Genomic DNA, 18,778 nt, shown 5'->3' with positions numbered 1-18,778 from the left:
TTACAATTAAAATCACATCAATTTTAAAATTTTAAAATAGTAATCAACAATTCCTTATACGATAGTGCCAAAAGTACTTATTTTAACGAAAATTCGTTCTTAGAGGAGAAATATCTGTTAACATTTGTTTTATTAAGCAACGATTATCCTTAGCAGTCCTTAACAGAACTACTTAGAATGGGACCATACAACATTTGCAATGAATAATACGAGTAAAACAAGGATTATAATATCCTAAAAGGATTATCGAAAAATCTTGAAACAAAAAGAAATAAATTAAAAATTTTAGTAACATTTAAAGCAACAAACACATTGAGATCTATCCAGAAGTAAACCTAACAATGGATAAGAAGGAACAAAGAATTGTATTTATAAATTACCTTGTGAAACCTGAGCTAACCGTTGAATGGCGGTCGAAGAAAACATCCAAGCATCTGAAAGAGCCTCACTTTCCTTACCTACATTATTTTATCGACTAGAGGCTTTTCACCTTGAAGAACTGCGGTGCTTTTTGCGTCCCAAACCATATCTCCCTGCTATAGGATTCCACGTCCTTTTGGGTTACCTCGACGAACTCTATTGCAAGGTCCCGAATTTTGTATGGGGTCACTGCCTGATTCCGGAATAGGAACCGGAATATCAATCTTATATTAAAAATAGAGAATTTGACTCTATTTTTCTCAAATATATAAACAAGCATGGGAAAATGAAAAAATAGTTGAATGGAAAGATTTATGTATAGTTCTAAAAATAATAGATGCTAAAAAGAGAAAAATCAAAATAGCGGCTCTAATTGTGTTGAATAAGACCAATTGCGTCGCAAATTCTTCAGCAAAATGCAGTAGGATCTAATAACTTATCTTAAAAGAGGAAGACAATAAAAAGAACACTATTAGCAAGTCAATACTATACCGAGAATACATTATATATGTTTTTAAATACATACATAGAAAATCAAAGTTTGGTGTATGTTGAGAGCAAACTAGATCGAAGACCAAATACTTACCATGTCGAGAAAGTATTATAAAGGTTTTTTCTGGTTTTTTCTTTATGATTTACAATGGAATCACTAACAGGAGAATTTTACTGTATTATTATATTATGTGGTTTTGTTTTTAAAGACCAATCACATGCCATAATTTTTTCTGGGTATTCTCAAGTTAAAATACCTTCGTCTTACTCTTGCAAATCGTTGAGCCATACGATTTTTTGCAGAACATGGGAAGGGAATTGGACGAGGGCACAATGAAGTAACGTAATGTTTATTGCGAGCGTTTCAACCGAGCGCTTTTTGAATTCCACAATTCAAAAAACCCAGGCTTTTGGCGGAGGTTTAGTTATGGTTTGGGGTGGGATAACTTTAAATAGCCGCTTTGATCTAGTACTTCGATTCAGCGAGATTCGATGACTGCAAAGCGGTACATTAACGAAGTTCTTGAACCACATGTTGTCCCATTTGCTGAAAACATGGGTCCAGCATTTATCCTTCAGCAAGAATATGCGAGCCGTACGCGACCAGATTCAGGTTATGGTCATTGATCAGATTTGAAATACACTCGGGAAGCGCATGAAGAATCGTCAGCCACTAAGAAACATACAACAAGTTTGGCGAGTTAGAGGAGCCCATATACGCCATTAGTTTGGGTTTAAAATAATTTTTAACAACGCTGTTAATAATAAAATAAATATTGCCCTCATTTATCACATTTTATTTTTGTTTTCACAAGAAAATTTACAATTCAGTAACAAAGACTTTGCTGTATTTATAGAAAAACCTTAGATGAAATTAAAATATATATATATATATATATATATATATATATATATATATATATATATATATATATATATATATATATATATATATATATATATTAACTAAATAACTAAAAACGAAACTAAATACATAACTAAAGAGAATCTAACAATTAGTGAACAATGGGAAATGTGTAAAAATCATAATAAAGACGCAGCAAATAACATTCTAGGGCCACAAAGACCACCACCACGCAATGTATAGTTCAATACTGAGTGTGAGGACATTACAAGAAGTAAGAACAATGCATATAAACTGATGCAGCAAAGAAGAACCCGAGAAAAAGAACAAAAATATAAAGATCTCAGATAATCTCAGAAGAGAAGAGAAGTACATCCATAGGAGAAAAAAGCGAACTTATGAAATTAGAATATTGGAAGAACTTGAGGCATTAAAAAAGGAAAATCAAACAAGAAAATTCTATAAAAATCTAAATAAAGCAAGAAAAAAATTTAAAGCAAGGATCGGACTATGTAAGGATAAGGAGGGGCCATATACTCAATACAAAAGAAGAAGTATTGAAAAGATGGGTGGAACACTATAAAGAACTGCTTACTATCAAAGTAGAAGATCCAAATCAACCACCCCCAGAAGCAAACAACAATACACCATTGGAGCCTCCATCAATTCAGGAAGTACGGGATGCAATAAAACACCTAAAAAATAAAAAATAATTAATCTCCAGGAAGTGATGGTATACCGGCGGAACTTATTAAATGTGGAGGTGCTACTCTGACCAATCATATATATAAAATCATACTGAGAGCCTGGAATGAGGAACAAATCCCAGAAGAGTGGTGTTTTGGGATCGTTTGCCCGCTACACAAAAAGGGCGATGAATTAGAATGTAGAAACTATAGGGTAATAATAACCCTCCTTAATACAGCATACAAAATATTTTCGAGTATTTTATATGGTCGCTTGAGTGAATATTCAGAGGAGCTTGTTGGCGAATATCAAAGTGGTTTTAGGCCTGGTCAATCAACAACAGACCAGATCTTTGTGCTAAGGCAAATACTGGAAAAAACCAATGAATTTAATATCGACACATACCATCTTTTCGTAGATTTTAAATCGGCCTATGATCCTAAGAAATAAATTGTATGAAGACATGAATGAATTCCACATCCCCGATAAACTGATAAGATTGGTTAAGGCTACAATGCGTAAAAGTGTTTGCAAAGTCCAAATACAGGGCGAACAATCACATGCATTTGAAACGCATGTTGGGCTGCGACAGGCAGATGCGCTGGCGTGTCTCCTTTTCAACATAGCTTTGGAAAAGGCGGTCAGGGATGCCCGAATAGACAGAAGAGGAAACATTTTTAATAAATTATTCCAAATTTTGGCATATGCAGACGATGTTGATCTAGTTCCCCGCACAACACGCAAGCTAGAAGAAATGTATACCACCTTGTCACACGCCTCAAAAAATATGGGCCTGCAAGTAAATAAAAATAAAACTAAGATAATGGCATCAACACCCAACAATAGAGCCAGAAATATCGGCCACCAATTCACAGTTGATAATTCTACCTTTGAAGTGGTGGACAAATTCACATACTTAGGCTCCCTGATCACCAAGGAGAACATCATGACGGAAGAAATCAAGCGAAGAATAATCCTAGCAAACAAATGCTATTTTGGACTGAGTAGACATATGAGAAGCAGAAACTTAAGCCAAAAAAACAAAAATAACCATATACAAAACCCTTATACAACCAGTGTTGACATATGGGTCGGAGGCATGGACCATTTCCAAGGCAGATGAAAATCTCCTGCTTATATTTGAACGAAGGATCCTGAGAAGAATATTTGGTGGCATCTGTGAAAATGGTGTTTGGAGAAGGAGGTACAACTACGAGATATATCACAGATATAAACATATATTTGGTGTAAAGACGTAGTATCCTTTATAAAAATAGGAAGACTAAGATGGGCAGGACATCTGGCAAGATCACAGCAGAATAATCCTCCTAGAAGAATCCTTATGTCACAACCTGTGGAAAGTAGAAAAAGGGGTAGACCAAAACTCAGATGGAGGGATGGTGTAGATGAGGATGGTAGATGAATAGGCGCAGCAAACTGGCAACAGTTGGCAATGGATAGAACTGACTGGCGTAATATAATTGGGAAGGTCGAGGCTCTTTTATAGGACTATAGCACCAATGATATATATATATATATTATATATATATATATATATATATATATATATATATATATATATATATATATATATATATATAATCATAAAATGAATTAGTTCAAAACTACGAACAACTTTATAAGTGGCTCCTTTTCCGTTTTGATGGAACATACCTGTTTTAAAGTTATTTTATAAGATAATTCAATTTTTTGCATTTGACGATAGTATTACAATTTCCAACTAAAATATTTTACCCCTTTTTAAAATGTAAACACTTTGTTGCGAAATCTCGTTGAAAACTGTAAACAGAAAACACCTTATAAAAAGAACACAAACTTACATTTTTCGCGAAAACTTTTGGATAAGCAGTTTATTACTTTATTTGCGTTGAAGTTTTCTATATATTTATTATAGCTCTGTTTACGGCGTTTAACATGTAAAAGATGCATTTTAATTAAAAATTAATTAAAAATGTTCTACAGTGTTTTAGAATTTACATTAATTGTATGTAAAACATATAAACATTTGTTAAGTTTAATTGAATTATGTTTAAGCGTACTCTTGTTCTTGACAGCAAAATTCCAATCGAAAGTTCATGTGTTCGAATTTGTCAATAGAAAATATTTAATACACGCGGAACAGACGCCATTATAGTTTATCATAAATATGATAATTTATTTTTATACTTTCCTGCTTTTAAATTGACCCAGAGACACTAGCGTAACCGAGTAAGAACCTATTATTGCTTGGACAATTTTTTTGGCTAAAAGCATTCCAATCTTTTTTTTGTTTTTTTTTCTGCATCAACTACTGAGAGTTATTAGCGGGGGGACAAAGTACAATAATTATAATATTTATAATATATATATATATATATATATATATATATATATATATATATATATATATATATATATATTATGATAGGGTCGAAGAGGAGATAGAAAAAATACCCAAAGAAGATGTCATATTTGTACTAGGAGACCTCAATGCCCAGATTGGAAAAGAGGACTTTTCACGAAAAATTGCAGGAAAGCATGCAATACACGAAAACACGAATGACAATGGGGGGCAAAGACTATGTAACCTAGCAACAAGAACAAATTTGTTAATAAGCTCAACAAAATTTGAATACCCTAAAATACATAAGGTAACATGGAGGTCACCAGATCAAAAAATATATAGTCAAATTGATCACATAATGATTAATAAATGAAAACAATCGTCAATAAAAGATTTAATAATATTCAGAGGTGCGTGTGCAGATTCAGATCACTACATGGTCACAGCCACTATAAGACAAAAAGTTAAAATTGAAACAAAACAGAAAAGCCAACATAAAAAGTGGAATGTCAATAAAATGAGTAATGAAGAAGTAAGAAAAAGATATAAAGAGGCAGTAACAATTTAAATAAAAGAGAAATATAAAGCAGAATATATAAACACAGAATGGGAGATGATCAAAAAATCAATAGAAGAAGGTGCAAATATGCAGATAGGTAAAAGTCAGGCTAAAACAAAAAGCGGATGATATAACCAGAAATGTAGAGAACTAACAGGAAAAAAGTGCAAGCCAGAAATAAATGGCTTAGAACAGATAAAGAAGAAGACAGAGAAGAGTATGAAAAATTAAGAAGGAATGCTAAGAAAGTAATAAGGCAAAATAAAAGTAGATTGGTAGACAAAAAATGCAGAAAATAGAGCAGGAAAGAAAAAACAAAAATACGAAAAGTTTTTACAAAAAGATTAAAAAATAAAACAAAAAATACAAAGGCAAAACAAATAAAATAATAAATAGAGAGGGAACAGTGATAATAGAGGATCAAGAATACAAGCAAGTATGGAGGGATTAGTACAGAGAGCTCTTGACAGAGGAAACAACAGAAGAAAAAATGCATAACGAGGAGGAAACGGTGCACGAAGAAGAAGCAGATGAAGTAGATAAAGTAGACATCGAAATTTCAAAAGAATTAACATTAGAGGAATTGGATAAAGTAATACAGAGGAGCAAAAATTGAAAAGCGCCTGGTAAAGGTAGAATTAATATGGAACTAAAAAAATACGGAGGAAGGGAAATAAGAGGAAAAATACTGGCACTATTGAAAAATATATGAAAAGGAGAGAAAATGCCAGGGGACTGGGGGGTAGGGGAGATCATAACAATACATAAAAAGGGAGACCAACAAATCTGTGAAAATTATAGAGGAATAACGTTACTAAATACAACATAATATAAAATATTGACATCAATTATTAAAAAATAGGTTATCAAAGATTACAAAGACGACAGTAGGACAGTACCAATGTGGATTCACAGAAGGAAGATCTACAATAGATGCCATACACACAATAAAACAAATAATGGAAAAAGCAAACGAGTATAAATTAGAATTGGAAATGATATTCATATACTTCAAACAGGCATTTGATTCAATTAAAAGCAACGGATTAATGATAGCACTTAAAAAATTAACAATTCCACATAAACTCAGAAAATTAATAGAAATGACAATGAGAACTACAAAAATAAGCATAAAGACACAAAGAGGAGAGACAGAGAAATTCAGTATAAATTAAGGGATAACACAAGGAGATAAACTTAAAAAACCTTTTACAACTTGCACAGTTTCTTAGATATTGAAAAATGGTCACAGGAAACTGGATTTATCTTTTCAACAGCTAAAACTAAATATATGGTATTTTCTAAAAACAAAGTCATTACACCAGTTCTATTATATCTATACAACCAATCACTACAACAAAATGATTCGCTAAACTTGCTAGGAGTTACTTTTGACAGAAAGTTGAATTGGAAAGAACATAACAATAATCTAACATGCTACAGAAGATTAAATTTACTAAAAATTCTAGCACACAAGAATTGGGGTTTAGACAGGAGTACATTGTTAATTTCATACAGACCTATTATACGATCGTAACTATATTACGCGGCTATAGCTTACGACTCAGCATCGAAATCAGTACTTAAAAAACTCGACACTATTCACAACACAGCTCTCAGAATATGTCTGGGAGCTTTTTATACAATACCGATTGAAAGTTTACTTTGCGAAGGAAATGAATTATCGTTAAATAATAGAAGAGCTTACCTTAGTCTAACGTATGCAACAAAAATTAAGGATAATGCAAAAAATCCTGTCTATAGAAATACTTTTACTGATAATTTCCCAAACCTCAATGCAAATCACCGTTCTGTTAAACCTTTCTATAAAATAATAAAAGACCATTTGCATCTGTTTGATATTGTCATACCTGAATGTCTTCCATACACATATGACCATAATCCACCTTGGATTCAAAACATACCATCACATAACTTTGAACTTACGTCATTTGACAAAAACTCCACTAATCATGATTTAATTATTTTCCGTTTTAGAAAAATCCTAAGTCGTTATAAAAACCATACCCAGATATACACTGATGGTTAAAATCATCCAAAGGTGTGGGAGCGTCTGTGGTAACTCCAAAGAAGGTCCTTAAATTCAAACTATCTAATGTTAGTACTATCTATACAGCTGAACTCTATGCTCTCTATCGCGCCATAGAACTAATCAATCTGACATCAAACTGCAAATATATTATCTTAACAGACTCACTTAGTGCAATACAAGGCATCCGACAACTTTATTCAAAAAACCCGCTTAAAAAAAATAAAAACTGTCCTGTTTCAGGCTTATATCAATCATAATGAGATAAATGTCATGTGGATCTCATCTCGTATAGAAATAAAAGGCAACGAAACTGCTGACCATAGTGCGAAAGATGCGATAGTGAGTGACGTTTCCGAAATCGTAAACACATCGATATCAACGGATATAAAAGCTTACATAAAAAAATCAATCTTAAGTGCACGGAAAAATAAATGGAATGGGTCCAATTCCAAATTAAAACAAGTGAAACCCAGCATGGAGACATGGAATATGTTACCTACGTCAAGAAGCCAAGAAATAATAGTAACGCGCCTCAGACTTGGACATACTAGGTTAACTCATGATTACTTAATTAAAAAGTGCGAACCTCCGCGATGTGAAACGTGTAATACGACACTAACAATAATGCATATACTATGTAAATGTCCCCTCTAAAATCAACAACGAAGTAACAACAAGATACCAGGAACACATCTAGAAGCTCTAGGTGCAGACTGTAACTTAAACAATGCTCTGAATTTATTAAAAGACATTAATAAGTACCACAATATTTAATAAACCAAATTTTAATGCAGTAATTGTACCTAAAATGTAATCCATTGCCATTTGGTCGATGCGATTTTCTAAATAAAAAAAAAACAAGGGGATACCTTATCACCAATGCTATATAATCTAGCATTAGAATATGTACTACGAAATATAAATAAAGGAAATCTCAGAACAAGAGGTGGTCAAATAATTGCTTATGCAGACGGTATTGCTATTATTGCAAAGAACAGAAAAATAATGAAAGAAATGTTAGAAGAAATAAGAGAGAAAGGGTAGGTAATGGGGCTAACATGAAATCAGGAAAAGACAAAAGTATTAAGATTAGGAAAAATACCAATGAAAAAAAAAAATCAAAATACTAAGTTCTAAGTTTAAAGAAGTAGAATACTTCAAATACCTAGGAGTTACAATAAGCAAATCAGGAGAAAGGAAAATTTTGATAAAATTGACAAAGTCTACAGACCCAATATTTGGCCCCAAGAAGCATCAATTAGGAGATTTAACTTTAAAACTAATTTTCAGCACATAAATAAGACGGAGTAAGAAACCTAGAAGCTTCTACAAACTTTAAACATCTTTTGGTCTAAAAGTAACTATAAACGATTATACTAGAATCACATCCCAGTCCAGTAGTTACATCGACAACATTATGACAATATTTTCTGCAAATATCTACAGAGTGGGCGTATTTGAATTTTGCCTTTCTGACCATCGAGCTCAATTTTTATTTATTTACTCTGAGTATAAGTTTGTTGACACTAATTAAACATTTCAACGGTTTATTACTTGTTATGATATTCTTCTTATAAAGATGGACTTTTTCTATGATATTCATAATGATCCTTATTTTTTCACCGTCTTTCTTACCAAAATTTATAACAACTTATAATTAAAGCATTTTTCCCAAAAAGTATGACAAACTGCTGAAAAAACACCCGTGCAATGGTTTAATAATGAATTAATAACTAAGATCTAATCATTTTCTTATTAAAATACATTGCAGATGCCACTAAGGATCCTGATATAAACAACAAAAATTGAAATATGATCGGCAATTACAAATTTCTAAAAAGTTAGCTTACTGTGATTTTATTACTAATTCCAATAATAAACCTAGAAACTGCTGGAAAATAGTAAATATACTACCACGTACTTAAAACCAGACATCTGTTTAAGCCAGTGTAACAATTTTATAAGATTTTACAAAATAACAGGATACAGGAACAATATATTTTAAAGAAAATATGAAAATAAATACCACATAATTTCCCAAACAGCTGCCGAATTGTAGTTTTTCAGTATAGGTAATTATTTGTATGAAGTGTTGATATAAATTTCCTAATAAATCTACCGGTAATTACACATTATTGTTCAGTTGCAGTCATTGAAAAATTGTAAATAATTGTTTAATATGCCGATATAATAATCACATAAATATAATCCATTAAACTAATTATTAAATTTAAATCAATTCACGACATATTAATAATTGCTATTATTATAATTGAAAATGAAGTAAATACAATAAATATCAAATTTGTGAATAATAATAATCAGAAGAGAAATGTATTCTGTCGGTTTTGTTGTTAGCAGAAATAATACCTAAAATTAATTATTTACATATCGACTGGTCCAACGAAGACTGTAGTAACTCAAATTTTCCACTTTTTGAGTTACGAGCGCAAAACAATAAAACATAATATCTTCCCCAGGAAAGAATCGTATCTCAGTAAACGTAGTTATGCAACCAATATTACGTGTAAGAGTTTTATAGTATCTCCGATTTATGAAAAACAACCGTAGAAAATCATCGTATCTTGAGTTACAATAGTCTTCGTTGTTATCTGAGGCGATAGCATAGGTATCGTAACATGAGTTACTACGGTATTCTGCGTTAGTTTAAGGTTATGTTCAAAAGTTTAGTTTTGTTATAATTGCCATAATGTGTTCCAGAAGTGAGTTAATATTGGAATTAGCTGAGAAAGCGTATAAAAACACTGAAACGGATATTTCTTATCGTTCTTTTGAAGGTAAATTTATAATAAACTTTATTTAAAATAATAACAGCAAAGTAAAAACCTACTTATTTTTTAAGGTAAACATATTGCTGAAAGTATTGTAGAAGAAAGCAAATACAAAAAGGCGAATGAGGATCCTGGTGACCACGAGACTGATATTAATCCTGAATGTTCTAGAGGTTGGTTTAAATTCCGCATAAAAAAATATTACGTAGGCATTTACCTTAATTTTAGTAAGCTTAGAAGAGAATGAAGCCAATAGGAATGAAAATGAAATAATTGAGAAGGAAAGCGATGAGGAACCATTTCATGCAGACTCTGATACTGACCCAGATTACATTCCGACAGAAAACAAAAACATCCCTGAAGTAATAATTGAACCTAATAAGAATATAACTGAAGCAACCACAAATAGAAATAGAAGAAGCAGAGGCAATATAGAGAGAGTAAGTAGAAAAAGAATTAGAGACGTTAGTGAGTGGGCGGATGAAAAATCTAAAACAAGTCTAAACCTGGGACTTGAACATGAAAATCGAAAAGGTATTCAAATTAAAGGAAGACAGATGGGTGCACCATGCGCAAACACATGTAGACTAAAATGTGCTACCAAAATAGCTAAAGAAGATAGAGACCTTTTTTTCAATGAATTTTGGAAGTTAAAAGATCATACGAGAAAGTGGGATTTTATTGCTCGTCATGTGAGACAGGTTGCCAAAAAACAAGTAACTATTACTGCAGAACAACGGTCTCGAAGAAATTACTCTCGAGAATATTACTTCTACATTCGCAATGAAAAACAACGTGTTTGCAAAACTATGTTTTTGGAAACCCTTAACGTTTCAGAAACTTGGATCACTACAGCATTAAGGAAACTGAAGGATGGTGGATCATTAGAGGAAGATAAACGTGGAAACCACACTAACAGACCACATAAACTATCACCAGAACTTATAGACAACGTAAAAAATCACATAAATCAGTTTCCTGTAGTACCTTTCCATTATACCCGTAAGAATACGATGAAGATGTTCCTTGAAGAAGGGCTAACTATCCAGAAAATGTACCGATTGTACAACGAGCATTGCAAAAGAAATAACATCACTACAGCTGCCACGTCACGCCAGTATAGAGATATTTTCAATGAACAGTTCAATATTGGGTTCTTTAGACCAAAAAAGGACCAGTGTATTGTATGTTCTGTTTTTAATATGGCTAGTTATGCTGAAAAAGCAAAATTGCTCGAACAATATGAGTCCCATATGAAAAACAAAGAAGTTTAAAAGACATAGACAAACAGCTTGCACTAGATGATAAGAGCTTGTGTGTGGCTTGCTTTGACCTTTAAAAGGTTTTAGCTACCCATTTGTCTAACGTAAGTGATTTTTACTACAAAAGCAAATACTCTACATATAACTTTACAGTTTATGATGTTGGAAATAATCAGGGTTACTGCTATGTATGGCACGAGCAGGTGGCTAAAAGAGGTCCTAATGAAATTGCCAGTTGCCTCTGGAAATTTTTAGATCTCAAGGCACAACAAAGTGTTAAAACGATAATATTCTACTCAGACAAAACGTCTGTTTTGCCTTGCAATTCTTAGAAGGCACAGATTAAAGCGAAATTCTGAATTTGGTTTCGAAAATTAATCTACGATTTTAATATTTTAATAATTAAGTGATAACAAAGTGGATTTCGCAGGGACAGATCAACCTTGGGTAGTCTTATAACAACAGATTTAGAATCAGAAATACATTAAAGCTTTGCTTTGGGTTTGTAATAACTTGAACGGATGAAGATGGTTGTGGCTGAAGGTTAAATTGATTAGCAGAATTATTAGGGAAGGATTGTTTTTGTGTTTGGTGATACTGTGACATATCTACCAATATTGGGTTTGGCTCTTGTAGAAGTATGTATGATGTTTGCATTGGATATGGTTGTTGATCGACTGAATCAGTCTGCTGGTTGAGATTTAATCTGGGCCCGTTTCAAAATCGGGGACGGGGCCAAAAACATTTGTAGCGAATGGAATTTAAATTTAATGATGATTAAATTTTTATCATTTTGTGTATAGTATTTTTCATATAAACATGGGTGCACGTCATTCAAGATTTACAACGTCAGAACCCCACAGCGTTGCCAAAACATCAGAATAGTTAGTAAGTGAGGAATTATTAAAATGTCAACTATTTGTCAAACTAGTATATTTACATTAAATAAACTTAGTTTTAAGACTATTTCAATACACTAAAATACATAAGAAAACATTTTAATAGAAAATTATATATTCTAAATTTTAAACTTACTTATTTTAGAGCATTAATAGTAGAAATCCTGCCATTATTTCTTGTTTAAAATAATCTATCTTATATGAAAGCTTTTCAGCTTTCTATAGACTATTTAGTTGTTTTGGCATAGCACAATCAGAATACACATCAATAATTAGTTTTTAAAGCAATTAATCTAAATTTAATATGTATTTATAAATACAATTTATAAATATATAATATATTATGATCATATTGTGTAAGAAACCAAAACATAACCAAAATTCTTACTCTACACAAGCGGCAACACTTTAAACAATTTTGCCACACACTGAACTGTCAAAAATTTGAAGTATTCCAGTATCGGTTGCGTATAGTTGTCTAATATATTTAATTAAAATTATTATTTTGTGGAATATTAGACTTAAAGGGTTATTTCATAAAATTTATATTAATATTAATAACAAATGTTTTTGGTTATTTAATCAATATAATTCTAAAATTCCCTATATAATGATGATTACATTTATCTGATTATTACACCATGTTGACGCATATGAAAGATCGAGCAGTTTCGTATGGGTTTCGTATTATTAGCTTAGTGTTGGGAAAATTTGAACTCTAAGGTTGACGTTCTGGAAATTTTAAATATAAGTGACGTCACTTTACATAAATAGTAACGTGCACGCATTTTTATATGAAAAATACTATACTGTATATTTTTCATAGAATATCGATAATGACTGTCAACTGTTTTATTTATTTTGTTTTTAAACATTTGTGAGTGATTTGGTGATTGTGATAACGTTGCGAATAGCAGTAAATTAGCACTGTAAGTCACGAAAAAAAAAACAAACAGAAAGCAATTTAAATTAAAAATATTTTATCTAATAATTTGTATATGTATATTTTCTACCTATAATTTATAAAAACCTTTTTTTGTGATACTATATATCAATGTCGCAATAGCTATCATTACGTTTGAAATAAAAAGAACTATTTTTATTATTCAATATACATTTTTTTTAATTTTAGATGAAATTACTATGACATATAAAAAAACCTTTTCCGCCTTATTGAATTGAATCCGTAGTCAAAATGCATTAACTAAATTAAAAAATTTTTATATTTATATTCATCGATTATGAAATTATTATAATAAAAAAAAAATGAAAATATAAATCCAACACATGGAAATTTTGTACTAGCAAACTAAAAGAAACTTACGATGTTGTAAAAACTTGTTTTTGTAAAATGGTATAAAATTTTATTATTAAAATTTTTAAAAATGATCCAAAATGGATTTATAAAGTTTCAGAACGTTTTTGATCCTATCATATCATCATTAGTGAAAAACCTAAAAGTATAACTAAAACTGAAAACAAAAGGGTAAAATTTTGACTGTTAAATTGGAAAAATGGTTATTACTTACATCTATACAGTAGTTGGAACTAGAGACATGACGTGATGAGGTCACATGAGGTTAAATTACAAGGAACGTTGTACGTTACCTTAGAAAAGGTAACGTACAACTTTCTAGCTCAAAAAATGGAACCTGAGAGGTAACAACCAATTGTTGACACAAGGAAGTAAAAATTGTTTTGAAATGGCAAGACGTGCAAGATAAAATAATGAGTAGATTTTTAAAAAATCATCAAATAGTAGACGCCTAATAAGGGTTTTATTCATCATTATCATCATTCAACCATCAACAACTGCTGGACATAGGTCTCTCCAATTTTTCGCCACTATTCACGGTTCTGTGCTTCTTGTTGCCATTTCTTGGATATTCGTCCAATGTCGTCCATCCAGCGTGTTGGTGGTCGTCCTCTGCTGCGTTTGTCTTCTCTTGTGCGCCAGTCAATTAGTTTTCTGATCCATCTTGTGTCTTTCAGTCTCGCTATGTGACCTGCCCAATTCCATTTCAGCTTGGCTATACGTTCGACGAGATCACTGATACCTGTTCTTTTTCTTAAGTATTGATTCCTTATTTCGTCTTTTTTGTCACGCCGAGAATTGATCTTTCCACGCGCCTTTGTGCCACTCGCATTTTTAGTGCTGTTGTTTTTGTGAGAGTGAGAGTTTCTGCTCCGTATGTCATAATAGGAAGAACGCATTGGTCAAATGTGTTTCGTTTCATAGCTATCGGGATGTTGCTCTTAAAGATGTCTTTTAGTGAACCATACGCCGCTCAAGCAAGTGTTATTTGTCGTTGAAATTCGCAGGTCTGGTTGTCCTTGCCTATTCTGATTTGAAATTTTTTTTCTTTTTTTTTTACCAAAATAAGGGTGTTATTTCGAATTAAATATACATTATTGTTTTAAAGGATTAAATGAATGAATGAATTAAAAAAATATTTGTTGTGTTAAAGAAAAAGAATTATTGTATTACGAATAATTAAAAAGTTAAAAAAATATTTGCCTTCAAGCGATGACGTCATTTAAAAAACTGACTAATAAAATAAGAATTTTATAAAAAAAATCAATAATGATTGGTTGAATTTTAAGGATGTAAGGAATACAAGGATATATTTTAAGAATAATATGATGGTTTCGTAAACATGACCGCAAAACTGGAGTTTCTGGTTAAATTCAAAGAGTATTGATAGTTGGATATGTGTGAGTATTTGTAGAAATTCAAATGATATATGTATGGAGAACCAGTACAGTTTTTTAAAAACAAAAATGGTATAAGAATATTGTGGAATCGTAATAATTTAAATAAATGTATTGCAATCACAAAAGGATGTAAATTAGGGCAAAAAAAGAAGAGGAGGAACATTATGCACTAGTATAGTATACTCATAAGTTATAACATAAGTTGTAACATATGTCATAAGTTGTAACATATTATGTTACAACTTATGACGGCTTATTCTACTTTTCTGAGAAGTTTATACTTATTTTCTGTAAAAAAAGCATCAAAAAGTGTTAGTTACTTGAAGTGTGCTCTTTGCAATTGCGTGTTCAATCTGTTTTTTGACTTTTCATTGTGATTTTTCTGCTTTTTGCTGTTATCATGTCTCGTCGATATTTGACGAGCAGGAACTGTAAGAGTAAATGTCCAATAATGAAGATGATGAGTATATTATACCTGATATAGTTGATCAAGGACATCCGCCAGATAGTGATTCTGTAGATGAAGTTGGAATTGGGGAGCTGCTCACTACTTTCTTGCTCACCTTTAACTTCAAATGTAGTTTTTAGGAAGGGGTATTAAAACCTTTTACCGAGAAACTGTCTACCTGGAGCTTATCTTAAAATTGAATAAAGTACAGTTTATTTTAGAAATACAAACTATTCAAAATATTCTAAATAAAGTTGCTGAACCTGCTCTTTATGCTAATAAAAGCATTATTGGAGAACGTAATATAAAATAGATAATGTACTCTTGCTAAAGGTAAAAGTCAAATGAAAGGTGAAAATTGACAAATTTTGATAGAAGAAATCAAGGCATTTATATCCTTACTGTATGCTTGGGAAGCTTATACAACAAGATATATTTACATAAAGATGCTATGGTCTCGTACATAGGATCCAAAATTTTTCAATAGACGATGTCTAAAAATATGTTTACAAAAATTTAAATTTATCCGTTTCGATATAAGGAGTACCAAGCCTGAGCGATTATCAACAAATAAATTTGCGAGTGGAACCCATTTATAGAGTTTTGTATATTATGCTAAACAGCTGGCAAAAATATATCTATCGATGAACAGCTTTTCCTCACGAAGGTAAGATGCTTCTTTATCTAGTACACGGCGAAATACCCGATAAGTTTGCAATTAAATTTTGATGTCCAGGATTGCAGCTGATGTCCAGTCCAAACATTTATTTAACGGATTTTCTTATCTGGGGTAAAATGAGCAACGGGCAGTCAATCAACTCTTAGGGGAACATGTAGTTGGCCATCTAATGGGACCATTTATAAATAAAGAAAGATACCAACAGTTGTGAAACAATAAACACAGCAAGAAAGGATACTCCGCTGTCAACAAAAATGGAAACATGAAAATTTACAAAATAAATATTTTCAAATACGAAGACTATGTCTGTCTTAAAAAGAAACAAACAAAAATGTGCTTGTGCTAAATTCTCTACAGTGAAATAATATTGAATTATGCACAGATAAAAAAGAAACCGGAAACCATTACCTACCACAATCACATAAAATACAGAGTAGATGTTGCGGATCAGATGGCCATACAATATTCAACAATACCTGGACAAAATTTCCTACTTTTGTTAGCAAAACAATTGCGACAAGACCATCTGAGTAAGGGCAGAACATCAAAGAATACAAATGCAAGGCAAAGTAATTAAATAATAAATGTACGCCATGCCAAACGGCAACAAAAAAAAACACTTAAATATATTGTTTGAAGTAAATTCTCTTATTTTGGCCAGTACTTTATAAACGATAAGTATGGTTTTCTGCAGTTGATATACCCCCTTTACATGCAACTCACTTCCGCGGCAGTGAGCAGGGAACTGAGCAGGAAAGTTGGCAGCATAAGTATGTAAATACGTCGCTAGCGCTGCAATACTTAAGGTCGATTCAAACACATCAGTCACGTCTCGTCACAGTCCCGGCGCCGAAGCGAACAATCCGTCATACAAAATATTCTTTATTAGAAATATGTCGCCGGTATTCACATTCATCAGTTGACGAACAGTTTCACAGCAGTCAGGTTTCGACACGTCTATCGCCCGGCCGATTTTATAATCTCAGCGACGAATTTTTTGGTTTTGCCGGGAACATGACGGACGGTACAAGTGAACAAAATAAAATTATTGACGAACAATTAATAGAACGTGTGAGAAAATATATTGTTTTATATGATTTGTCGCATGTTAAATACATGGACATTAATTTTAAAAATAATATTTGGCAGGAAATAATAATAATATTTGCTAATTCTTCATCCGAGAAACTTTCCATCTTTCCAACAGATTGGTCGCCGAAGACTGATGCATTTCGGGTGTGTGCGAATAGACAAACGAATTGTTTTGTGACCAGACGGGACCGGTTCGGCGCCGGGACTGTGACGGGACTGATGTGTTTGAATCGACCTTTATGCCACTGCCACTGTCGGACGCTCCCTTCGTTGGCGGTTTTTTTCAACGGAAATCAAAGGACTTGCAGTGCGAGTGACAGTGACTGTTTACATACTACTCGCTGTCTTATTGCTCTCGCACGGACTTATTTGTTTATTGTTTGGTAAATTTTTCGTTAACTATGGTTGCGTGGAGCATTGACCAAGTACTAAAGTTTTTAGAGTTATATGCTAGCTTGAGATTGTTGAGGGATGTTTCACATAAAGACCACAAAAAAAAACACAATATACCCTATGCGGTTTGTCCTTTAAATTAATTAATAAATAAACTAATTAATTAATACTATTAATTAAACTAATAATAAATTAATTAATAAACGATATTAATTGCTTTACAAACTTCCGGCATAATTAGCGAAATTGCTGGTGATAATATTTTAAATAAATAATGGAAACTTTAGTAACTTTTCCCAGTAGCAAAATATCGTAATGTTATTGCCAAGCGTTTTTTTTTTGGTGGTATTGAAATTCTAACTTTACTTTGTTTTGTTATCATGGGCTCAATTTTCTAAAGCAAAAATTCAAAATGTATGGGTGACATTCTGCAAAAGTTAAAAAATACTCCGGATTCCTCACAAGTTAGTTTTTTTCAGACATCGACGGATTTTTCTACATCACTTGTTTTTAAAACGTTAAGATAATTTTGTAAACTTGAAACACACACAGCTCTCGCCGCGGCAATTTCTATGCCGCCCATTGCTGATGGTACACTGATGCAGCACTGTGGTAGTTGTATGTAAGCAGTCATTTGATTTAAATGCTGTCGTGGAATTATTTCGAGCAGGACAGTAGGCAACGCCAGTAGCAGCAGCAAAGGCTGCATGTTAAGGGGATATTTTAAAGAAAAGATCGAAGGAGGGGCATGGCATCGGACGACAGAAGTTCTCTTGGCTGCGCCAAGAAAACGGCTTGCGGTACGCCAATGGCTCCACCTAGGGGAGACACAATTATACAATAAGTATAAAAAATTCTTTCTGTCGATGTTTTTAACATCTTAGCACTAAAAATGAATCAAATAATGCATAATAACGATACAAATTGTTTCAAACGGTTTTTTATTGTTATTTTTGTTATAACTTAAAAAGCTCGTCTCGTGGTGCTAGTTTTACTTATAAAACAAAGCAGTCATAAAATTATTGATTCTTTTCAAAACTTTAAGTAATATAATACCTACTGCGAAAATAAACAATAA

General features: G+C 32.1%; 1 protein-coding gene across 1 annotated transcript in view; it reads left to right on the top strand.

Annotated features, from left to right (window-relative positions):
• The window catches only part of LOC140437476 (uncharacterized), a 411,556-nt gene that overhangs the window by 293,417 nt on the left and 99,361 nt on the right, over positions 1 to 18,778 (top strand). The gene's annotated exons all lie outside the window — the stretch shown is intronic.

This window comes from Diabrotica undecimpunctata, chromosome 3 (genome assembly GCF_040954645.1).
Source record: "Diabrotica undecimpunctata isolate CICGRU chromosome 3, icDiaUnde3, whole genome shotgun sequence".
NCBI classification, from domain to species: Eukaryota; Metazoa; Arthropoda; class Insecta; order Coleoptera; family Chrysomelidae; genus Diabrotica; species Diabrotica undecimpunctata.
This window is presented reverse-complemented; position numbering and strand designations above follow the sequence as displayed.